Below are 25,108 nucleotides of genomic sequence, written 5' to 3'. Positions count from 1 at the left end.
GAACAAGGAAATTTAAACCACAGCAGCAACACCTAAAACGATGTTTAAAGTATTATTAGGAATATTCTGTAAACTGCAGCCCAGATTTCTAGCCATTAATTCTTGTAGAAGGAAGTATTATTGTTTCCCCTTTCTGTATTTGAAAAGGGAAAAAAAATTCAGCCCATAAAAGCACTAGAATTGTCATTAAAGCTTCTTATGACTTAGGGAGTACAATTTTCATTTCTTTAAGTCATGGAAAATTTCAGTAGATAGTTTGTACTGTGATGAACATAAATACAAACAGAAATCACTATTCTACTGTTATCCTTCAAATATCAAAAAATAAAAGACAACAACCTCCCCCTAACCACGTGCATCTTAGCATACCGTTGCTGTATTTAGGTTTGGGGAGTTAAAATTCCTATTTTGGATTCACAAAGGAGATGCCTAAAAGGATTTTGAGAGGCAAACCCTACAATGGGATGAACTCCAAAAAAATTTGTTTTCAGCTTCTTTGCCAGTAATTGTGAGATCTTGAATACATATTTTTATATTGGGGGACTCTGTTTCCTTGTCTAGGCTCTCTCTCAAGGTTGCTTCTATTTTAATATTCTATGCTAAATTTCACAGTCTGTCTTTAAACTAAAAGACATACATTATTTAAGGATGTAACACACATATTTTACAGGGGCAGGAATGGCTGTACGGTGAACCGTTAGAGGGTTCACCCTGCAATACTGGCTTTTTAGGATGTCTTATGCCCAGAAACTCATGTAGAGTAGGTGCTTCACAGCTGTGTTCAATAAATGAGTGAACGAATGGAGGAATAGTTTAAACTCAGTGAAGCTACCAAATCTTGTCATTTGACTGAAAATTCCGTGATTTTTTTACTTCATTAAAATATTGTAGCAAATTATATGTATAAGTTTTAAATTATGTGATTTTTCTTGGGAAATTTTTTTTAACTCTTTACCTATCCAGGCCTCCCGTGGCCTACCCACAAACCAGCAATCTAAAGAAATAGAGTTTCGAAACAGTTGAAAGAACGTGATTAGAAAGCAGATATTTACTTTTCACATTAGCATTTTATTGGCCAACTGACATGCCTTCTACCCACTCACTAAACAATCGTGGGCATGTTAATTCTCCATCTTGGGTCTCTGACTCTTTGAAAACTGGAAATAATGATGTTGACCTATTTTTGAGGAGGAAATAGCTAACAAGCCGTAAAGATCAAAATTCATCCCTGAGCCTCTGGAAGGCTAATCTGTAACACCAATCAGTGAAAGTTATTTACTGGGTTGTTTTCCTTTGGGGAAAACTTCTGGAAATGAAACAGCACCCATTATGAAATTCAGGTTTTTTCCTTCCACAGTTGCCAAAGTTTGTTTGTCTGGATTGTTGTTTGTTGTGGGTTTTTCCCCCTTCTAATTTTCTGACAGAGTTTTGGAAGTAAGATCATTATTCTTGTGGGGTATCTTTTGGGTAGCAGGTCAAGATTTTGTTCATGATTCATCAAAAGAAGTAATGAGGAGGTGACTGAAACTCCAGGGGCAGGTTCTCTGTGAAAAAAATCTAGTCCTGAATCTCCTTTTGTTTTTTTTCCCATCAGTTGAGACAGTGTATTTCTGGATGGTTATTGCTAAGTTTTGGATAGGCGCTTTTAAAAGACATTATCACAAAGTTATGAAAATATTTTATCAAAAAAGATCTGATCTTTATATAAAGATCATACCTAGTTTTTATGAAACTAGTTTCTCCTTCCTTACAGGTTTTACTGACCATGGTAGTTAATCTGAACATCTGCTAAGGTCGCTTGCCTTGTGCAATAATAACTTATCAAATAGCAAGGCTATAAAAGAGTGACAGTCACCCATACACAGTACGCCATATGGCCCAATTCAGTGCTGATACAGGGGACGCCACGAGCTTGGTAAACAACAGGCATGATGTGGCCTGTGTTAACAAGAGTGGGTTTTCTATCTGTCTAGCCGTGGAAATACAAAGTCATATAATGATAAATTTTGGCCTCTCAGAGATGAAGCTAATATCATTAGCCATTTATTGCAAAGGAACTTAAATCTTTTCAAATTAAACTCATGATGGATTTTAATCATTCAGTTAATGTTGGTAAGTGATTATGCCTCAAGCCATTATGGTAATGATCATTATTAGCAAGAGTCTGTTTTTACAATGTTCCTAATGTTTAAAATTAATCTAGAAGCCAAAAGCCATTAAATCATTTCACCTGCAGCAGGGTTTAAAAGACATTTTTCACATAACTGCGATTTAAAAACAAAGCTGAGAAGGCAATGGAAAAATACACAAGAAAATCAATGTATTAACTACAGCGCCACCATGTGACCAAACTCTAAATTTCCATATAGAAGTGAAAGAGCAAATACACTACGGAAAAGAAGTATGTGTAAAACAAACCACGGGGAAAAAACCACAGATGGATACTGGTAGTTGACCTGTAATGTAAGAAAAAAAAGTACACTTGATGGATGTAAAAAAGTTGACCATTACATATAAGATGGTGTCAGCTCCCAGCATGAAGAATTAAGTGTGAATGAAAATTACTGTACAAAATGTTTAAAGCAAGTCTTCTATAATCTGAGAAATCTGTTATCCTCTCTGGGTGTCAGTTTTCACACCTACAAAGTTTTAAGAATCAGACTAGATGATTTCTTAGTCATTTACCAGGCCAGGAGTCCTATGGCAAGAATCACTTCCAGGCATGTGGCTCAACAAATTTTATGCAAAACTATGCATGAAAATTCTTATACAGAATGAAATTGTAATCTAATAGTCTAATTAATGTGGAGAAGGCCATGGCACCCCACTCCAGTACTCTTGCCTGGAAAATCCCATGGACAGAGGAGCATGGGGTCGAGAAGAGTCGGACACGACTGGGTGACTTCACTTTCACTTTTCACTTTCATGCGTTGGAGAAGGAAATGGCAACCCACTCCAGTGTTCTTGCCTGGAGAATCCCAGGGACGGGGAGCCTGGTGGGCTGCCATCTATGGGGTCGCACGGAGTCGGACAAGGCTGAAGAGACTTAGCAGCAGCAGCAGTCTAATTAATGACATATATAAATTGAAGTAAATCACTAAAGGTATTACAGAAAAAAATAGAAAATAGAGATATTGCCTAACTCCAGAAAAAAATAATTTAGAAATAATTCATATCAGTAATGTTTAAAACATTTGTACATTCATATATCAAGTATATCTTGATTTCCAATGATGTGCCAGGCATGGTACTTGGTTTTAGGGATTATAACATATTTAGAAATTATTCTCCCAGTAGGGAGAGTAACAATGACAGAAGGAACTCAGAACTGTGTGAGGCTAAGGGAGACATGGGTTGAAAAAGAAGGAAAGATTAGATCAGTTTCTAAGAAATATGTGAAGCCAATCTATAGACTGAAGTATCTGACCCCACTCATATGAGCTATCCCTGGAAATGCTGTTTGCATTCTTAGGCCAAGCATTGTAAACTGAAGACCAATCAACCAAACAAAAATGACTAAGGGAATGACTAATGGGAGAAAGTTAAGAGGAGCTAAATATAAAGGAACTGACTATATAGACTGACTAAACCAGGTCTCAAAATAGAACGTTGATGAGGGTGTTATTGTTTTATAGGGCAGACAGTGATAACCGTGGAAGTGAGCAGCAACAGGAAGTAGGAAGAGGAAAATTTAGACAGTATCAGAAAAATAAAGCTTCCTGTTAGAGAAGATTATTAGCCTAATCCCATCCCTCAAGGGGAATGTTAGACTCTCCACTTGCTGATCTGCGGGGCGCCCACTAACTGGGGCTCTGGAGTGTGTATTTTTAGTTTTCCAGGACAGTGAACTGGACACCTCTCAGCCTTTCTTTTACACTCTGCCAATGGTAAGAAGAGGAGTGGGAAATCAGGAGGAGGAGGGGTCAAGGCAAAGCAGGTGAGTTCCTAATATAATGTAGACATGGATTTTGGAGTCTTTCAAAATTACAAACTACCCAGCGAAGCCATTTCCCCCCCTTCACTTGCTGTTTCTCTCCCATTGGTTTGAATCAAGGAGGTCAACAGGCCCAAATTTCTACTTCCCTGGAGACAATTGAATTCCAGTTCTTAATGCCTTGAGTGACTTCACTTTCACTTCCATGCATTGGAAAAGGAAATGGCAACCCAGTCCAGTGTTCTTGCCTGGAAAACCCCAGGGATGGGGGAGCCTGGTGGGCTGCCGTCTCTGGGGTCGCACAGAGTCGGACACGACTGAAGTGACTTAGCAGCCGCAGCAGACATAATACAGGAAATGTGGCTTGAAAGAAGTCACACTTGCCATGTAGAACAATTGAAATTACTTGTTCTCTTCCTCCTGTCCTGACCTAATGCAGAAAAAGTCACCTGGCCAAGGTAGGTTAGTTTAGGAGCGCTCAGTCTGTCTGACTTCCTCTGACTTGTCTGCCTCCTCATGCTCCACGACAATGACCTCCAGGGAGTCAGACTGTCCTCCAATCTTGTTGGACAAACTCTCAATCAGCCCATGCTTGCCTCTGATCAGACCATGCCAGAGAGACACAGAGCATTAATTATCTTCTGTTGCCATTTTAAAGGGCAGGAAACAGAAAAGCTCTATTGTTTCAGCAGCTGCCCTTTGGGTTCTGTAAGGAGGCACCCATGCTTGGCTGCCGTTCCAGTGGAGGGGCTGGAGCCCGGTGTGTTATTCTCATAACTTCTGCCTTGTGGTTTGGACCTTGGCTCTTTTGGTTACTTATGTGACTTCCGACTTTAACCGTCTGCTTTGTTCCTAGATTGACGAGTGGCTACACTGTTTCTGGTTTTCTGGCATTTATTTTCCTACAAGTAGGCTTTGACCTTGATGTTGATTTATAGAACTTTGTACTAATCTTTGTTTGGATTTACAGGGTAATTTTTAAAACATTGTTTTAGGCTTAATCTGCTCAGTTGTGCTGGGACAAAAACTCTTTAGTTTTCACACCTGTATCTAAGTATTTATCACAAGAAAATCTGCTTTTGTTTTGCCATTCTATGTACAAAGGAATCATTGCAGTAACAGTGATACTGTGCTGAAGTAATATAAATTATCATTTAATCCATGAGTTTGTTATTAGTTATTATTACAGTAGTCACTTTTGCAGGTAAGGGCTTTTTTTTTTCTTTTACTGATTGTGCTTCCCCTACCTCCCCCCAAAGTATTGAGGTGTGGAATATTTTGGTTTGTTTTAATATGAGTGGTTAGAAATATAATGTTCTAGAATAATCGTATAACTGATATATCCAATTGGTTTACTAGAGCATTACTCATCATAACTTATTATGTATACTCTATAATTTTCTTGCATAAGTAAATTATTATTTCTTTTAAGCACAGCTGGCACTTATATTTCTCCACCCTCCATAATTTAGAAATCTTGATCAACAGACAGGTAAATAGATGGTCTTTGTTGATGGGTTATAATTAAAGTACCAAACACTTACTTATGTCAGAAAATAGGCTGCCTTAAAATATACCTATGAATGTGCCTCAAGAGGACCCATGTGACTTCAGTAGCAGAAAGTACTTATAATAGAAAATTGCAATTCTAAACTATGGTGAAGAACAAATACTAAGGCTCCAGCACTTTCAAAAACTATGACACAACCTACAGAGATTCTCTGATTTATAGAAATATCAATTATTTCCCCTTCTTGTTCTCAGCTGCTCCCAGAGAGCAAGTTAACAAAAAGAGCATCAGTTACCATATCTGCCTAATTTCTCCTTGGTAATCTGCTAGAATTGTCAGAGCATATGACTAGGGTATGGAAGATATAATGACTTATTATATCTTAATATATGCTAAGCCATACATTCTCCCCTACCCAATATTTGTGACATAGGCTTCCAGGCCACGTGAATTCTGGAATTCTATCTAATACAACCATTTTGCACCCAAGGTATGAACCATAAATCAGAGGTCAGCCTAATCACTTGGAACTTCATGGAACCAAAAAAACAAAAAATACCTCATCTCTAAATCATCATGCTATGCTTTTTTATGATTAAGTAATAGGTAATAATTAGATATCAAAAAATTTGTAAATAACAGATTCTAAATTTGAATCTTAGAACCTTAGACATTTTAGAAATAGATTTTAATATATCTCTTTTAACAGTTTGTTAATTATATCAGTTTAAATACATGCAATTACCATTTTTATAGATTATAAAGGTCAGATGTTGGCTGCTTCATAAGGTTTAACTACATAAAATCAGAGGATAATAAGAAATTTCATTGAACACTGTTATGTGCTAGACATTCTATTAGACACATTTTTTTTTATCATATTAGAGCTTCACAAAACCCTGCAAGGTAGATAGTTATTATTCCCATTTATAGAGGAGAAATGATGTGATTTGACAAAGCTGATTTTGCTATTAGGTTTTGGTTTAAACCTGTGTCCTTTCCACTGTGCTGTACTGCTCCCTTAGATTATTTCTAGGGAACAGTTCCACTTCTAGTCAATGAATTCTCTCGAAAACACCCCTAAAGTTTAGTCAAGTAGCCTCTTGTTAGACCCTCCAATGTTCAACCCTTCACTGAACACTCACTACCTTTCAGTTCAGTTCAGTTGCTCAGTCGTGTCTGACTCTTTGCAACCCAATGGACTGCAGCACGTCAGGCCTCCCTGTCCATCACCAACTCCCGGAGTTCACTCACACTCTTGTCCATTGAGCCGGTGATGCCATCCAGCCATCTCATCCCCTGTTGTCCCCTTCTCCTCCTGCCCTCAATCCCTCCCAGCATCAGGGTCTTTTCCAATGAGTCAACTCTTCGCATGAGGTGACCAAAGTACTGGAGTTTCAGCTTCAGCATCAGTCCTTCCAATGAACACCCAGGACTGCTCTCCTTTAGGATGGACTGGTTGGACCTCCTTGCAGTCCACGGGACACTCAAGAGTCTTCTCCAACACTACAGTTCAAAAGCATCAATTCTTCAGCGCTCAGCTTTCTTTATAGTCCTACCCTCACATCCATACATGACTGCTGGAAAAACCATAGCCTTGACTAGATGGACCTTTGTTGGCGAAGTAATGTCTCTGTTTTTTAATATGCTATCTAGGTTGGTCATAACTTTCCTTCCAAGGAGTAAGTGTCTTTTAATTTCATGGCTGAAATCACCATCTGCATCAATTTTGAAGCCCCCCAAAAATAAAGTCAGCCACTGTTTCCACTGTTTTCCCATCTATCTGCCATGAAGTGATGGAACCAGATGCCATGATCTTCGTTTTCTGAATGTTGAGCTTTAAGCCAACATTTTCACTCTCCTCTTTCACTTTCATCAAGAGGCTTTTTAATTCCTCTTCACATTCTGCCGTAAGGGTAGTGTTATTTGCATATCTGAGGTTATTGATATTTCTCCCAGCAATCTTGATTCCAGCTTGTGCTTCCTCCAGCCCAGCATTTCTCATGATGTACTCTGCATAGAAGTTAAATAAGCAGGGTGACAATATACAGCCTTTACATACTCCTTTTCCTATTTGGAACCAGTCTGTTGTTCCATGTCCAGTTCTAACTGTTGCTTCCTGACCTGCATACAGGTTTCTCAAGAGGCAGGTCAGGTGGTCTGGTATTCCCATCTCTTGAAGAATTTTCCACAGTTTATTGTGATCCACACAGTCAAAGGCTTTGGCATAGTCAATAAAGCAGAAATAGATGTTTTTTTGGAACTCTCTTGCTTTTTCCATGATCCAGCAGATGTTGGCAATTTGATCTCTGCTTCCTCTGCCTTTTCTAAAACCAGCTTGAACATCTGGAAGTTCATGGTTCACGTATTGCTGAAGCCTGGCTTGGAGAATTTTGAGCATTACTTTACTAGCCTGTGAGATGAGTGCAATTGTGTGGTAGTTTGAACATTCACTCTTTGGCATTGCCTTTCTTTGGGATTGGAATGAAAACTGACCTTTTCCAGTCCTGTGACCACTGCTGAGTTTTCCAAATTTGCTGGCATATTGAGTGCAGCACTTTCACAGCATCATCTTTTAGGATTTGAAATAGCTCCACTGGAATTCCATCACCTCCATTAGTTTTGTTTGTAGTGATGCTTCCTAAGGCCCACTTGACTTCACATTCCAGAATGTCTACCTCTGGATACAACCAACTCCAATTTTGTATGTTTGTCATGACATTTTTATTTCTATTGTCAAAATCTGCCTGCCTGTAACCTCTTTTTCTTCCTGTTTCTGCACCCTGGGCCAACCCAGGACACGTCTAATTGCTCATACAAACAGCAGTCTTCAAAATCTTCACCTTGATGGAGAGGAGACCATCCTTCAGGATGCATTCAGTGCATTAAATCAGAACCGGCTTAATGGTGCTGTTTTCTCAACAGGAAGAATACCTGGAACCAGAGACTGGAGTAGGATTGGCTTTCCAGCCCTTTCAGTGACTGGGGATTTTGTGCTTCCCACAGCTATAAACTCTACAAGGGTAGAGGTACTGGTCCCAGAGAGAGAATACTCTGCAGGGAACAATGAAAGGGTTCCACCGAATCTACTACAAGCTCTGGCTGTTGCGGGGCCACCATGGAGCAGCAGGCCAAAAGAAAAGTGACCACAGCAGATCATGGCAGGGTAATTTACCTTGATCAACAGGAGGACAGATAGAGGGCTGCTTTTACACAGTAGCATCAGAGAAACCTAAGTGTGGAACCCCGTGATCCCCACTGGTACCTCCTTGCCCCACTGAAATGAAATGGGTAACATGTGTGCAGCAACTTGGTCTCAAAAACATATGATTGTTGAAGCCTGAGACATTTAAGGAATAAAGATTCAGGTAACACACTAGGTAAGGCACTTAGACATTTCACAGTGGTAGCTGAGAGTGAGGGGGATTTAGGATGCATAATGGAGGGTACCAGTTACAGCCCTGAGACCAACTGCAGTGATGAGAACTCTCATCCATCCCATTAATTTCCCTGTAAATTTCCCCTCATGAAGAGAGGCCCATGGGAACCATGGAGGAACTTTGCCTAAACCTAATTGGAGAAATGGATTTGTGCAGTGCAGGTAGACGGGGGCGGCGGGGGGTGCTATGGTGGCGCAGATCTCCTGCTGTAGGGAGCATGGCTGACTGCTGGGCCAGGTCCTCACCTCTGGACCCATTACAGTCTTCACACTGAGGCTAGACTCCATAGGGTGCTCTCAGCCGACGACTGAGGACAGTGCAGCCCAGCTGATTCTTACCAGACACAGAGTTTCTAGGACTTATCATTTGAGTTTTGAAATTCCCCAAGTTCTCAAGCATGGCTAAGAGTTTCCTAGAAATACATTTTTTTAAAGAATTTATTGAAATATCATTGATTTATAACTTTGAGTTCATTTACAGCAAAGTGATTCAGTTCTGCTGTGGCTGCTGCTTAGTTCCTTGTCATGTCTGACTCTGTGCGACCCCATGGACTGTAGCCCACCAGATTCCTCTGTCCATGGGATTCTCCATGCAAGAGTACTGGAGTTGGTTGCCATTCCCTTCTCCAGGGGATCTTCTTGACCCAGGGATCGAACCTGGGTCTCCTGCATTGCAGGCCAATTCTTTACCACTGAGCTACCAGGGGAGCCCAAGCTCAGTTATATATGTGTGTGTGTGTGTGTGTATACTTATCCATTATAAGTTATTACAAGATATTGAATATGGTTGCCGATGCTGTACAGTAGGTCCTTGATAGATTTGATACACAGTAGTGTGCATATTCATGGGGTCGAAAAGAGTCGGACATGACTGAGCAACTGAACTGAACTGAACTGAACTGAGTGTGTATATTTTAATCCCAAACTCCTAATTTATCCCCCCTCTCCTTTTCTTCTTTGGTAACTGTAAGTTTGTTTTCTATGTCTGTGAGGAGAAGGGGACGACAGAGGATGAGATGGCTGGATGGCATCACTGACTCGATGGACGTGAGTCTGAATGAACTCCGGGAGTTGGTGATGGACAGGGAGGCCTGGCGTGCTGCGATTCATGGGGTCGCAAAGAGTTGGACATGACTGAGCAACTGAACTGAACTGAACTGAGTCTGTTTCTGTTTTGTAAATAAGTTCATTTGTATCATTTTTTTAGATTCTACATATAAGCCACATCAGAACTGCATTCCAATCTGAGACTCTTTCTACCCAGTCCCCCTTCCTCCCCCATCCTTCACAGGCCTCAGACCTGCATCACAGTCTGATGCTCTCTCCCCCAACTCCTGCTCCCTCCCCTGCATCCTTCAGAGGTTTTTCATGGAATAACTCTCTTGCCTGTCTAATCTTACCTTGGTGACCACTTCTCAAAAGACTTAAGCTAACATAGAAACCAGGATCACTGCAGCATCGCTCACCATCATCTCTGACCAGATTTGAGCAGCATCGCAGCGTTTTCACCAATACTAGTGCTCGGCCCCTTTCCACCAGTTATGGGAACCATAGATCTTTTTCCAGAGAGAACCAGGAACTCATTTTCCGTGTAACATCCTCCTGGCCTAAGGGAGTTCAGTGTGGGAGATGGAAGATGATTAAATAGTTAAGTTGGTTTTACATCTGGCTTTTAAGCCTGAGTAAGTTCTTTGTATCCATAATCTGTATCAGCTATGCCCATCCTCTTCTATCACCTAGCTTGTAGGTCATCAATAAATATTTCTTGTACTTTTTCTCATACCACCAGCTAAGGGCTTCAATGTACTCGAGGTAGTATGTGCCAGGCAATTGTAATGCCTTCATTTGTTCTTCCACAGGAGAGCAGCAGATTCCTATACTGTGCTCAGGCGACTTGCTTGCAGTGTGTCTTCTCATTCTGGAGCCTCTCCCGAGGTACACTTGTTCTTTTCCACATGTAAAGCATGAAGTGTATAGAGTGAGAGCAGACTGCTTCAATCCTGGTTCTGATACCTATTCTGAAAACAGACCCATTGGTTAACCCCAGCCTAGTCTCCTCATTGCTAAATGGAAGTGATGATATCTCCCTCAGGTGGTTGTTAAAAGTATAAAGTAGAATTACAAAAATTGTAAAAGAATATGTAAATATTAGTCATCATTATTTTTTACTTCCTCCTCATTGAAACAGGTCCTAAACCACAGACTTCCCAGTTTGACTAGATGAAGATCAGTTTCCTCAATTCTTTGTTCTCCACTCTGAACATGAATTTACTCTCATTCTCTATATGATTGTAAGTACAATACTGCACACCTATTTGGAAACAACCAAAACTGCTTGACTGTTCTTCTGTTTTCTATCTGAATTAGTGTTTTCTAATTTTTCAAAGGGAAAACACCCAAAATGAATAATTATTTTGACATATATCAAACCCAGTGACCAACACAATTAAGCTCATAATGCATGCTTAAAATGATAATCATGGTAAGTTGTATTGAGGTAAAAATATTTACCATCCCTTCCTGGTGGGTCTTTCCACTGAAGCCCCTCCAAGTGACAGGATTGTATTCCCTAACCAGAGACATCTGTCTTGGCCACATGACTCGCTTTGTCCAATGATACGTGATTAGAAATGATGCAATGGCACCCCACTCCAGTACTCTTGCCTGGAAAATCCCATGGATGGAGGAGCCTGGTAGGCTGCTGTCCATGGGGTCGCTAAGAGTCAGACACAACTGAGTGACTTCACTTTCACTTTTCACTTTCATGCATTGAAGAAGGAAATGGCAACCCACTCCAGTGTTCTTGCCTGGAGAATCCCAGGGACGGGGGAGCCTGGTGGGCTGCTGTCTATGGGATCACACAGAGTCAGACACGACTGAAGCGACTCAGCAGCAGCAGCAGCAAGCCACTTCCAGGAAGAAACTTTAAGAACCATCGTATGGTCCACCATTGCTCTCATTAACTTGAAAAAGCCAGTGTTTCACATAGAGGCTTCTCCTTCATCTTAGATACCAGTATAGAGAACCCATGACAGATATAGCTTGTGAAAGAGAAATAAACGTTCAGTTTTGTGCTGCAAAAGCACTTGATTGTTCTTAGAGCCCATGGCACCCCACTCCAGTATTCTTGCTTGGAACTCCCATGGACGGAGGAGCCTGGTGGGCTGTAGTCCATGAGGTTGCTAAGAGTCGGACACGAGTGACTGACTTCACTTTCACTTTTCACTTTCATGCATTGGAGAAGGAAATGGCAACCCACTCCAGTGTTCTTGCCTGGAGAATCCCAGGGACGGCAGAGCGTGGTGGGCTGCCATCTATGGGGTCGCACAGAGTCGGACACGACTGAAGTGACTTAGCAGCAGCAGCAGCAAGCCCACCTAAGCTGACCGATCGAGTCATAATAGCATAGTGTCTAAGCGCACCATTCAATTTCAGTGTGTGTATCAGTGTACAAATGGGTATGCAAGAAAGAGCATGTATATTTTATGTATATTAACTGGACCCCTTTCTTTGCGGTAAAAGTTTTTGGAAACCAAATTTAAGAAACCTTAGGGCTATTTGTGCTTCTCACTTTGCTATGTACTCCTCTCTGCTTACAACCCACAGAGACTGAGACTGTTGCTGGAGTAAATGTATGGGGAGGACTGGAAAATATAAGTGGAAAACAAATCTCAAATTATTATTTAGCCATACTCTTTACAAAGTAATATAATGTGAGAAGAGAATGCAGGGTGTACTGAAATCAGATCAGTGTGATATTTTGCTCATCATGAACAATTCTCTTTCATTAAAATCCTAGGAATTTTCAGTTTACTACTGTAGACATACTTAAAAAGAACAAACATGGTATTCTTAGATTTTGCTCTACTTTATTTTTAAAAACTAAAATATGCTTGTGATTTTCTTTGTCCTACAATTCTATACAAAAAGAAACTAGAAAGAAACATATGGATGCAAAAAAAGTTTCATTTGTTGCCAGATACCTTCTCTACATAACATCTGGACCTATGGAACATCTGCACAGCTTTTCATCTGGATGTTTGGCGAACACAGAGATAGTATTTCCTTTCTAAATCTAATTCTTACACAGTGTTATTCTCATAGCATATTTGTTAATGCTTCTAATATCCTATTATTTTATCAAATAAAATATGGATACAATTTTGGAGCATGAATTGTTTACTGTTGTGGTGCCTGCCCACGTACAAGCTCCGATCGTTAAAAAGGAAATATTTTTGGTGAATTCTTTCTCCACAGCCATCAATCTATTTCAAGAGAGATTAACAATAGAATGTGTCAAAGCACTCCCTTCATGTTCGGTGGTCTCTATTGTGCATGCCCTTGATGGGAGATGAGAGAATTCTATTCTTTGGCCAGATGCTGATATCATCCTAGGACATCTGCATGGATGTCTGCGTGGCACTTAGGGTAAGGGGGGAAATCTGATTGTACCCTTGAGGGTATGGAACATGGAGACAAGCATCATAATCATCCTTTGCAGAAACTCCAAGGGACTCAGTTACATGTTTTTCCCTTGTCAACATCTGTCAAGAACCACATGTCAATTACTACTCCATCTTTTCTCAAGTAATAAAGGAACAGAGAACTCCCCAATCAACAGTCTTTATCTTTCCAACAATCCACCCAAGGCCTCTGCTTTTGGATGAAACCTTCATAAATTTGTTGTCATTTTCTACTTACAGGGATCTTGGCAGAGAAAGAGGCCTGAATGGAAGGGAAAGATGTTACTTTTAGTACAGAAAACATATACGAGTGTCTGTTCCTGAGTATTGAATAAAAAGAAAGGCAGGGTAAATTTAACTGAGCTATTTCACCTTCTCTAGAGCCATCCTAGTGTTTTACTGATAAGATCACCTAATAGCTGATTTTGTTCAGGCTCATTCTTTTATGTTTGTGCAGTTTTATCTTTCATTTTTCATCTTGTTTATTGGCTTGTACAGGCGTGTGTACATACACATGCACCTTAGCTAGCAAAAACCTCTTCTACAGCAGTGAAGACATATGTGGGGTGCCCCTCTGTGTGCCTAGGGTGAGACCTACAGCACCTGTGCTTCAAGATAGGTGGGATGAGAACTAAGATACTATTTATGTATGCCCTGGGTAATTTCATCTTCTTTTAAGAGACAGCCAAAAAATAATGTACTGAGGTCTTATTTTAGCAGAATCTTTTTATATAATTTTAATCCATTGAACAGCATTAAATCATCATTTTCCCTAGATCCCAAATGTACCATTTGTCAAGGCTTTTTGACACAAATCAACAGAAAGGCTCCATATTTCAGCTCAGACAGGTGGATAAGCATCCGAAAATAGGTGAGCACAGAAGTAGAGAACTTACTTGTAAAGAGATGTCAGTAAATTGCCAAAATCCCTCTGGTAAGAAAATGGTTAGAAAGAATTACCAAATTTCACTATGAATAGCTTAAAATTACCCGAGGGCTTGTGATCTGTGGTAAGTTTTCCACCTTGCTTTTTGTCCCATTTAAATTTTATAGGTTATGATTTCTCTACGCTTAGTCAATTGACCAATGTAAACCCCTACATGGAAAGGGGGGGTGGTATTTCTTAACCAGAAATAGTTAACTGATAAAAACTTACAAATCAAAATACACACCAAAATTGCAGACAGCCATATGAGAGCACAGAATTAGTACATGCAAACAATTCTGAATTAAGGAGAAATGAAAAGTCATAGGAGGCAGTGAGTCTTACAGCTTTAGTACCAGAACCTAAGTTTGAATGTCTACCTCAGCACTTACTATCTTTGTGATCTTAGGCAAGTCAGGACCTTTCTTGAGATTCAGTTTCTTAATATATGATATGGAAATGATCATCCCTACTTCACAGTACTTTGGTAAAGGGAAATGCATTGGATAATATACATACAGCTGTTAGTATAGTGCCACACAAATTAAGGACTCAGTACTGGCTAGTGTTCTTATAATGTAATAACAGAAAGGATTTCTGAAGAAGATGGTTTTGATCTGCATAAAAATTTATCCATAGATCTGAGTCATGAGATAGGTTGATTTCATTTGTCCCTGAATATCCAGGGACAGTTCAGTTTTTTCTTGTTCCCAGTTAGGTTATGAACTTGTATTGCTTTGTATTAATAAAAGTGATGTGGTCATTTTGCATAAATGTGTCTGAGGCACAGGCTGTGATGCATTTCAAAGACTATGTGTACCGCTTCTCTTGAACATACAGTGAGGGGCTTTCCCTGGTGGCTCAGATGGTAGAGAATCTGCCTGCAATGCAGGAGACTATGGTTCAACCCCTGGGTCAGGAAGATCCCCTGGAGAAGGGCATGGTGACCCTCTCGAGTATTCTTGCCTGAAGAATTCCATGGATAGAGGAGCCTGGCAGGCTACAGTCCAAAGGGTCACAAAGAGCTGGATATGACTGAGGGACTAAGATTTTCACTTAGCCCTGAGACTGAATTCTGGCTAGTGAAATGTTGGCCAGATAAGCATTGCTTCTAAGCCTGGCCCATAAAAAGCTCCCACCTCCAATATTCCACATGATTTCCCCTTCCAGTTGGTTGGACCAGGTTCCCAAAGGGTGACCCTTGGGATCCATGTGTTAAAGATAGTGGATTCACAGATGGAAGGGGATTGGATTCCAAAACAGCACTACAGGAGTGCTACCCAACCAGGAACTACTTCACTGGATTGTAAAATGAAGTTGTGGTTCAGTTGCTCAGTGGTGTCCAACTCTGCAACTCGGGCTTCCCTGTCCTTCACTATCTCCCAGAGTTTGTTCAAGCTCATATCCATTGAGTCAGTGATGCCATCCAACCATCTCATCCTCTGTCTCCCTCTTCTCCTCCTGCCCTCAATCTTTCCCAGCATCAGAGGCTTTTCCAGTGAGTTGGCTCTTCACATCCGGTGGCCAAAGTATTGGAGCTTCAGCTTCAGCATCAGTCCTTTCAGTGAATATTCGGGGTTGATTTCCTTTAGGGCTGACTGGTTTGATCTCCTTGCAGTCTAAGGGACTCTCAAGAGTCTTCTCCAGCACAATTCAAAGGCATAAATTCTTCAGCATTCAGCCTCCTTTATGGTCCAACTCTCACATCCATACTTGACTACTGGAAAAACCATAGCTTTGACTAGACTGACCCTTTTTCAGCAAAATGATGTCTATGCTTTTAATATGCTATCTAGGTTTGTCATAGCTTTTCTTCCAAGGAGCAAGTGTCTATATTTCATGGCTGCATTTACCATCTGCAGTGATTTGGGAGCCCAAGAAAATCAAGTCTAACACTGTTTCCATTTTTCCCCGTCTATCTGCCATGAAGTGATGGGACCAGATGCCATAATCTTAGTTTTCTGAATATTGAGTTTTAAGCCAGCTTTTTCATCCTCCTCTTTCACCTTCATCAAGAGGCTCTTTAGTTCCTCTTCACTTTCTGCCATAAGGGTGGTGTCATCTGCATATCTGAGGTTATTGATATTTCTCCCAGCAATCTTGATTCCAGCTTGTGCTTCATCCAGCCCAGCATTTCTCATGATGTACTCTGCATATAAGTTAAGTAAGCAGGGTGACAATATACAGTCTTATGTACTCCTTTCCCAATTTTGAACCAGTCCCTTGTTCCATGTCCAGTTCTAACTATTGCTTCCTGAACTGCATACAGGTTTCTCAGGAGGCAGGTAAGCTGGTCTGGTATTCCCATCTCCAAGAATTTTCCAGTCTGTTGTGATCCACACAGTCAGGCTTTAGTGTAGTCAACGAAGCACAGGTAGATGTTTTTCTGGAATTTCCTTGCTTTCTCTATGATCCAGCAGATGTTGGCAATTTGATCTCTAGTTCCTCTGTCTTATCTAAATCCAGCTTGAACATCTGGAATCTCTTGGTTCACATACTGTTGAAGCCGCGCTTGAAGGATTTTCAGCATTATCTTGTTGGCATGTGAAATGAGCTTAATTGTGTGGTAGTTTGAGATTCTTTGGCATTGCCCTTCATTGGGATTGGAATGCAAACTAAACTTTTCCAGTCCTGTGACCATTGCTGAGTTTTCCAAATTTGCTGGCATGTTGAAAGCAACTTTAATAGCATCAGTAACATGAGCTAGAAAGACTTTTTTTATATTAAGCCACTGATAGTTCAGCATTTTTGTATGATAGCTGGTACTGTTATCTTAACTAGTAGTTTTAATGATATTCTTGTTATAGCCCTGCGTCATCTATTTTTCACTCTCCCCACTATCCAGCCTTCTTTTTCACAAAAGTTAACCTAATCACATTTTATTTCATTCATTATCTCCCTCCTCAATCGTGCATTCTTCTCTCTCTACTTTGTCTCCCCTAAGACCATGAAATTCTATACCTTGTCTCCTTAAGAGCTGCAAAGATTCTTTCCTGTGAGCTTTCCCCAACTGAATGGAGATAGAGACATTGCCTTTCCTCTCCATTTTTATTTATTTTTTTTTTTTTACAATTTCCATTCTTTTTCACTTATAACAGGGTCTCTGGATGTAGGTGATGCTTACTTTCCTGGAAAATGGTGGATTATTCATTTAAAAAAAATAGTTATTTATTTGTTTGGCTGCACCAGGTCTTAACTGCAGCATGTGGGATCTTTAGTTGCAGTGTGTGGGATCTGGTCCCCTGATCAGGGATCAAACCCAGGCCCCCTGCATCGTGAGTGTAGAGTTTTAGCCACTGGACTACCAGGGAAGTCCCAGTGGTGGATTATTCTTAAATGGTTAAAAATAAATTAAAAATTTAAGTAACAACTATGATGTGTGTGTGTGTGTGTGTGTGTGTGTGTGTTCAGTTGTATCTGATGCTTTGTGATCCTGTGGACTGTAGCCTGCCCGGCTCCTCTGTCCATGGGATTTCCCAAGCAAGAAATACTGGAGCCGGGTTGTCATTTCCTTCTCCAGGGAATCTTCCCAACCCAGGGATCGAACTCACATCCCTCGAGTCTCCTGCATTAGTAGGCAGATTCTTTACCTGGGAAGCCGCATTGTACACACAAAGCACTATGTAAGTATTTTGTGTTGTTGAACTGTAACATCCTTATAACAAAGCTATCCAGTAGGTATGGTTCTGATCTCCATTGTGCAGACGGAGAAACCAACTCCTGCAGCACTTGGCAACTTGCCAAAGTCATCCAGCTGGTTCATGGCAGAGACGGAAGATATGAAGCTGGAGCCTGCACTCTTTTGATTGTGACCTCCATGGCTTCTCAACATGTGGTCAGAGACACCAAGTCATTTTACAGTGTACCTGAAAGTGTACAGAAATAAACTACGGAGAAAAGAATATAAAAGCACTTGTTCGTGAGATGGACCAAAAGTCCCAGGTTGCATATTAGCCATTGGTGGTGGTGGTTTAGTCGCTAAGTCGTGTCTGACTCTTTGCGACCCCATGGACTGTAGCCTGCCAGGCTCCTCCATCTGTCGGATTCTCCAGGCGGGAATACTGGAGTGGGTTGCTATTTCCTGCTCCAGGGGATCTTCCCAACCCAGGAGTCAAACCCGGGTCTCCAGCATTGCAGGCAGATTCTTTACCAACTGAGCTATGACGAAAGCCTCATATTAGCCATTAGCCTATAGCAATTGGTTACATTATTTCCCACATACACTTTTTAAAAAATTCTTATTCAATAGGTGTAACATGCTCTTGTCTGTAGGGACAGACACTCTGCTTCAGAGGAGAAGCAGCAACCCATTCTGATCATCAGTTAGCTCTTTTCTGTGTGACCCATTAACTCCATTCTCCAGTGCTGAAAGCATTCCATGCTTTTTCAGCTAGAAGCCTCCTGGCACTGTTAACTATTTCATGGTGATATGCTTACTTATAATTTAGAAACAAAACCCACTCAAAAAACATGAGCATGAAGGCTAACATGCACTAGGCACTTATACTGTGCCAAGCAGCATGCTGATTACTTTACATACACTACATTTAATCCTTCCAGTAACCCTGTGTGATTGCAATTATTTTATCCCTACTTTTAAAAATGAGAAAATTGAAGCAAAGATACCGGGTAGCCTACAGGTCACACAATAAGGAAGTAATGTCACTCAACTTTGAACCCAGAGAATCTGGCACCAGAGCCTGCCTTCCCAACAATAACATGGAGCACAGTCTCCAGACACCTGGTCTGCAGGAGGCACCTGGAACCGCCAACACCTGAACAGTGGATGCCAACCTGGAGAACGCTTTGTATTAAGCTGTGAGTGTCATGGACTCTCCTCTTTGTCACTGGACAGCACTTCTGAGTTATGCTGGCAGTGAGAAACCCCAAACTTGATGGAAGCATTGAAAAGGGTGTAGCTCAACTCAGTGCTTATATGGGCTTCCCAAGTGGCTCAGACAGTAGAGAATTGGCCTGCAGTGCAGGAGACCTGGGTTTGATTCCTGGGTTGGGAAGATCCCCTGGAGAAGGGAATGGCTACCCACTCCAGTATTCTTGCCTGGAGAATTCCATGGACAGAGGAGTCTGGCAGGCTACAGTCCATGAGGTCACAAAGAGCTGGACACAACTGAAGTGTCTTAGCATGCACACACAATGCATATTTATTTTTGAGGGAGTATTTGTTTTTATTGTATATTTTATTTTTAACTAATTCCTCAAAGTTACTGAATCTGAGTTTTTTTTTTTAATTGAAGTAGTAGATTTATAATATTTCAGGTGTGCAGCAAAGTGATTCAGTTATACAAATACATATATCTATTCTTTTTCAAATTATTTTCCATTGTAGGTTTTTATAAGATATTGAATATAGTTTCCTGTGCTACACAGTAGGACTGTGTTATCTATTTTATATATAGTAATATATATCTGCTAATCCCAAATTCTAATTTATCCCTTTCCCTGCCACCCCACTGCTTTCCCCTTTGGTAACTATAAGTTTCTTTTCTATGCTTGTGAATCTGTTTCCATTTTGCAGCAAAGTTTATTTGTATTTTTTTTCAATTCCACATGTAAGTGATATCATATGACATTTGTCTTTGTCTGACTTCACTTCATGTAATAATCTCTAGGTCCATCCATGTTGCTGAAAATTCTTTTTATGGCTAATATTCCATTATATATATATATATATATATATATATATATATTATGGAAGTAACATGGAAGCAACCTAAATGTCTATCAACAGGTGAATGGATAAAAAAGACATGCTATATACATACATACATATATATATATATATAGTAAATAGAATGCACATATTTTAAGAGATGTGATTTATTATAGCTTTCTTTGAGCAACAGATACTTCAAGGGCACTAAGCTGGGGTGGGTGTATATGAATTAATCTTTATACTCTGTTTCTACAAACACACAACAGGGAACAACTTCTCCATGAGTTTCACTTGCTAGCTGGCTTCTTTTATCTGGGGAAGAAGCACTGTAGCTCCAGAATACAGACATGACACTTATGAACCCTTTTCCTAGAAATACTCTAAGGGGCATTATATTGGATCAAAAAAGAGATGAGGCTAGAAAGTAGTGTGCCATGTTTTTCAAGCTTTTTTAGGCCCTTAAGAGCACACACACTAGAATCTCAAAGAAATTAAGTATATGATTATGTAGGTTAATGTACATGTCTTCTTTTCTAATATAGATATGGAACTTCATTTTTAGGCTGGCTATTCAGCCAAAATCTATGCTTTACTTTGTTTTTGACCTATGCTTTTCTAGGTCTTTGGAAGATCAAATAATCACCTTCACTGTCATTTCTGGCATTCCAGGACTTGTGTGTGACCAGTGATTGTCACAAAGTTACCATCATTTATAAAAGGTTTAGCAAAATCCATGATATAAATAAATCAACAATGCATATTTCTTGGAATACTGCTCATATACAGATATTCACTTCCAAACCAGCTTATCATTCTGGAAGCAGTTTGGGGTCCAGATGTCTTCGTGGGTTTATTGCCACAGCTATTCTCTCATTCAATTGTAAAATCAATGTACAGGTGCTTTTTCCTTAATGCAACATGTATATCTGTGAAAAAAGAAAAGCTTATTCAAATCTGCAAAATCACACACTGAACATAATAGGGAGTATATATACATATATATATATACACACACACATATATATTTATGCTACTTGGCTTATGAAGCTTCCTCTTCATTAGGGCCAGGCCAGTTCCAATTAATACCAAGATTCTTATGTACATAATAGTATACATAAAATTTGTGGTTTCAGGCCATTGGTTGTAAACAAAAAACTTAAAAAAATTTTTTTAACTTAAGATTTTATTTTATTTTGTTTTTAACTTAAGATTTTAAAATTTCAGTTTGAAATGCATGGTTTATAAAATTAGATTCTTTGATTATAGCCTTTCTCTTTTAAACTAACTAATTTTGCTGGGTAAAGTTAAATCCCTAGGCTCAATTGTGATGATTCATTGGTAAAATTGCTGCTTGAATGGTTTGAGGGCCTACAGTGTCATGACTTTTATTGTCTTTGTTTTCAAAAACAAAACATAATAGAGTTTGTAGGGAAATTATTATCAGAATCATGCCACTCAAAACAAGCAATTTCCACTCAAAATATACAAAACTTTATAATGGTGAGCTAACAGAATGGTATTTCTAATAAAAATACAGCACAGCTTTAAAAATCGATTATATAGTTAATAAAGAAGTACTATCTTATAAATAGGTCCTTGCATTAGAAAAACACATAAAATGACAAGAGCATCCAAAGGAGCTTATAGAAGAGCTGGGCAGGAGCTTATAGAAGAGCTGGGGCTGCTGAGTAATGGAGACGAGGGCCAAGAGCTCAAAGGTCAGGGAGGAACATGCCGTGAGCACCTCTGGGAGAGCAGGAGGCCAGATGGCGCCGGGAGGACGGAGGGCGGGGTGAGCTGGCACGGGCCGGCCTAGCCCAAGACGTCCAGCTGTTCTAGTGTACTTTGCATTCAGCTGCTGTTACACAGCGGTATAAAGCATGGACATGCTGGGGAAAGATCACAAGTGAACCAATAAGACCTCCAAGCGAACGTCATTCCTCAACCCCAGTTACGTAGGAGCTGAGTCACACTGCAGAACACACAAGAAAGCAGAAACACTGTCAGGAACAACAAGAACGATGATTCTGGAAGCTATTACTGCTGCTGCTGCTGCTAAGTCACTTCAGTCGTGTCCAACTCTGTGCGACCCCCTAGATGGCAGCCCACCAGGCTCCCCCATCCTAGGAATTCTCCAGGCAAGAACACTGGAATGGGTTGCCATTTCCTTCTCCAATGCATGGAAGTGAAAAGTGAAAGTGAAGTTACTCAGTCATGTCCGACTCTTAGAGACCCCATGGACTGCAGCCTACCAGGCTCCTCCATCCATGGGATTTTCCAGGCAAGAGTACTGGAGTGGGGTGCCATTGCCTTCTCTGCTGGAAGCTATTGATTATGTACAAAACCAATTATTAAAAACTTTTAAATAGTTAAAACAGAGGCAAAAGAGATAGTGATTAATCTGACTTAGAGGATATATCAGTTAATTCTGTAAAGTGCATTATATTGACTGTGAGCCCATAAATGCTTATAGAAATATAAACAATGATAGGTATAATTAATGAAAACTATATATATGAAAAAATCATAAAAACATATACCCCCAAATATCTTGCTTTTCTACCAACTTTAGTCCAGTCATCATTTAAAATCATCATGTGTACTAAAGCTTCTGTGTATGCTGTTATTTCTGTACTGCAGTGTCAAACTTTAGAAACCTGACCACTAAACTTCGTATAATACATTTTTCTAACGAACATTGATAAGACTTCACACTTATTCCAATTCTCCAGAAGTTTCTATTAAGTTGGTGATAATATTCAATTGTACTCAATTCCAGCTTAATGTTGATTTTAATATTCAGTCATTTGACATCTTTGATACCCTTGTCCTTAATGAAGAAAATGATGATTTCTGACAAATTTCTTTATAACATAACATAATTTAACTGCTATAAAGTTATGTTGTCTAATATGGTAGCCGCTAACCACATGAGACTATTCAAAGTGATTTAAATAAGAGTAGAAATGTAGTTCCTTCACATCCAAGTGCTCCAGAGCCCTCATGGGACTGTTGGCCAGTGCGCTGAAAAGCACAGCTGTAGAATATTCCCACCATCACAGAAAGCTCAACAGCAGAGCCGTTATTCTGTTGACCTACACAGCTCTGCCAAATTTCTGAAAAAGCACAATAGTTCAAGAGTTAGTGACCCTTTAGAAAGTGTTAGCAAACCTTTAGCCTTCTTCTCCCTTTCTTCCATAGTGCTAAGTGTTGGAAGAGCCCTCTCTCCTGGTTTTGCCTTGGGTGCTGGGGGAGAGCCCGCTCGGGCACCCTCAGACACCATGGGCCAAGTTTTGCAGATGCTGTCAGTACCCTGTCCACGTCTTTGGCTCTATGACTTCAGGGTGCTGCAGCCATCTTCCAACAGCCAGTATCTCCATTTCTGTGTCCAAGCCTTTTTTTTCTGAAGGTGCTGTGAGATATTCTGCCTGGACCCCTGGCAGGTGCCAAGAAATTAACACCCAGTAAAAGGCATCTTCTACTAACATGGTTAAAAGTTAGTATAAAATGACTCTGGCAGTCCCATTCCTTAGGTGAGCTGTGTGTTTGGAAGCATCTTCTAGAGTGCCTCACGGTGTTGGCTGGTCCCCTGTGCTGACCACCTTTCCTCTCCTGCGTCACTTTCCATAGCTCTCCTGTTTCATCGCACTTTCAAATTAGCCTCTTGCTCTCAAATCATTGTCCAAACTAAGACAATATCCACTTGGTGAGGTAAAAGGGATAATCAGAAAGTAGGTTCACGATACTAAAGATAACCAATATTTATATGTCATTAAATTGTGAATTCCTTGAGAGCAAGGATTGTGTCTGGGGAATTTTCTATTCCCACTGTCTAGCACATACAAGGCACTCATTAGTAGTATGGCATGCAGTGTTTCGCACATATTGCTTCTTTGATATCCCAACAATCCTATTCAGTAGCTATTGCTGCTATTTCTCAGCTAAGCAAATTAAAGATCAGATGAGCTAAATGAGTTGCCCAAAGTCAAACAGTGGGCAGTCGTGTTCATCCTAGAACCAGGGCTTTAGATACTAGGCCCCATGCTCGTCCTCCCAGTAGCTAGCTGGTGCTGCTGTGCTGGTCACTGTTGACCGCTGACTTGCCTGCTGGCCTCTCAGTAGACCTCAGCTATGCGCATGCCGTGCACTGTGCTCCAAGCACTGCCTGCCTGAACAGAGTGAAGCATGTTATTTATTTCTGCTCCTGTTCAGTGGGCTAAGTGTATGTTACTAACTTCTCACAGGAGTTTCTATTATCAGAGAGAGTGGCTCTTGTCTCAAAGGCTTGATCCTACGACAAAATGCACAGAAAACAATAGTGAATTTCTTGCTCTACCCTCTCATCTCTGCAAGTCCCAATGCCTGTCAGACTCGCCCTCAGAAGACTCAAGGCCCTACCTGACTGTATTTTGTTCTGGGCTTCCCTGCCCAGGCAGTGCCAGGATTCTGGAACCATCAAGAAAGGAAGAGGAACTTCTGAACCTCCAAGCATCACTCCAGATTTTGCCCTTGCCCTCCATCCCCACCCTTCTGCTCTCTGAATTTTTTTGCTCAGACTATTATTAATATATTAAATTCTCTAAGTTTCCGTATCCTGATCTATAGAATATAGATGATAATGAAAGTACCCATTCACTTAAAGAGTATCCCAAAGTACCCATAGGTTATGAGGATGAAATGAGACAGTCCACATAAAAGCAGTCAGTCAGTCAGTTCAGTCACTCAGTTGTGTCCAACTCTTTGCAGCTCCATGGACTGCAGCATGCCAGGCCTCCGTGTCCACCACCAACTCCCGGAGTTTACTCAAACTCATCTCCATTGAGTCGGTGATGCCGTCCAACCATCTCATCCTCTGTTGTCCCCTTCTCCCCCCACCTTCAATCTTTCCCAGCATCTGGGTCTTTTCCAATGTTCTTCGCATCGGGTGGCCAAAGTATTGGAACTTCAACTTCAGCATCAGTCTTTCCAATGAATATTCAGGACTGATTTCCTTTAGGATGGACTGGTTGGATCTCCTTGCAATCCAAGGGACTCTCAAGAGTCTTCTTCAATACCACAGTTCAAAAGCATCAATTCTTCAGTGCTCAACTTTCTTTATAGTCCAACTCTCACATCCATACACTTAGCACACTGTAGACACATAATTACTATTAGATACTGTTA

The 25,108-nt window shown here is 40.5% G+C and overlaps 1 long non-coding RNA gene across 1 annotated transcript; it reads left to right on the top strand.

Moving 5' to 3' along the window:
• Positions 1–3,658: 3,658 nt before the first annotated feature.
• Positions 3,659–12,957, top strand: LOC138990416 (uncharacterized). Its single transcript, XR_011466510.1, has 4 exons — positions 3,659–3,937; positions 10,743–10,818; positions 11,072–11,174; positions 12,814–12,957. It is a non-coding gene; the product is annotated as an uncharacterized lncRNA (long non-coding RNA).
• The last annotated feature ends 12,151 nt before the right edge of the window (positions 12,958–25,108 follow it).

The sequence above is a fragment of the Bos mutus genome, chromosome 2 (assembly GCF_027580195.1).
Source record: "Bos mutus isolate GX-2022 chromosome 2, NWIPB_WYAK_1.1, whole genome shotgun sequence".
Lineage (NCBI taxonomy): Eukaryota > Metazoa > Chordata > Mammalia > Artiodactyla > Bovidae > Bos > Bos mutus.
Note: the sequence above shows the minus strand (reverse complement) of the source record. Positions and strands in the feature narration are given on the sequence as shown.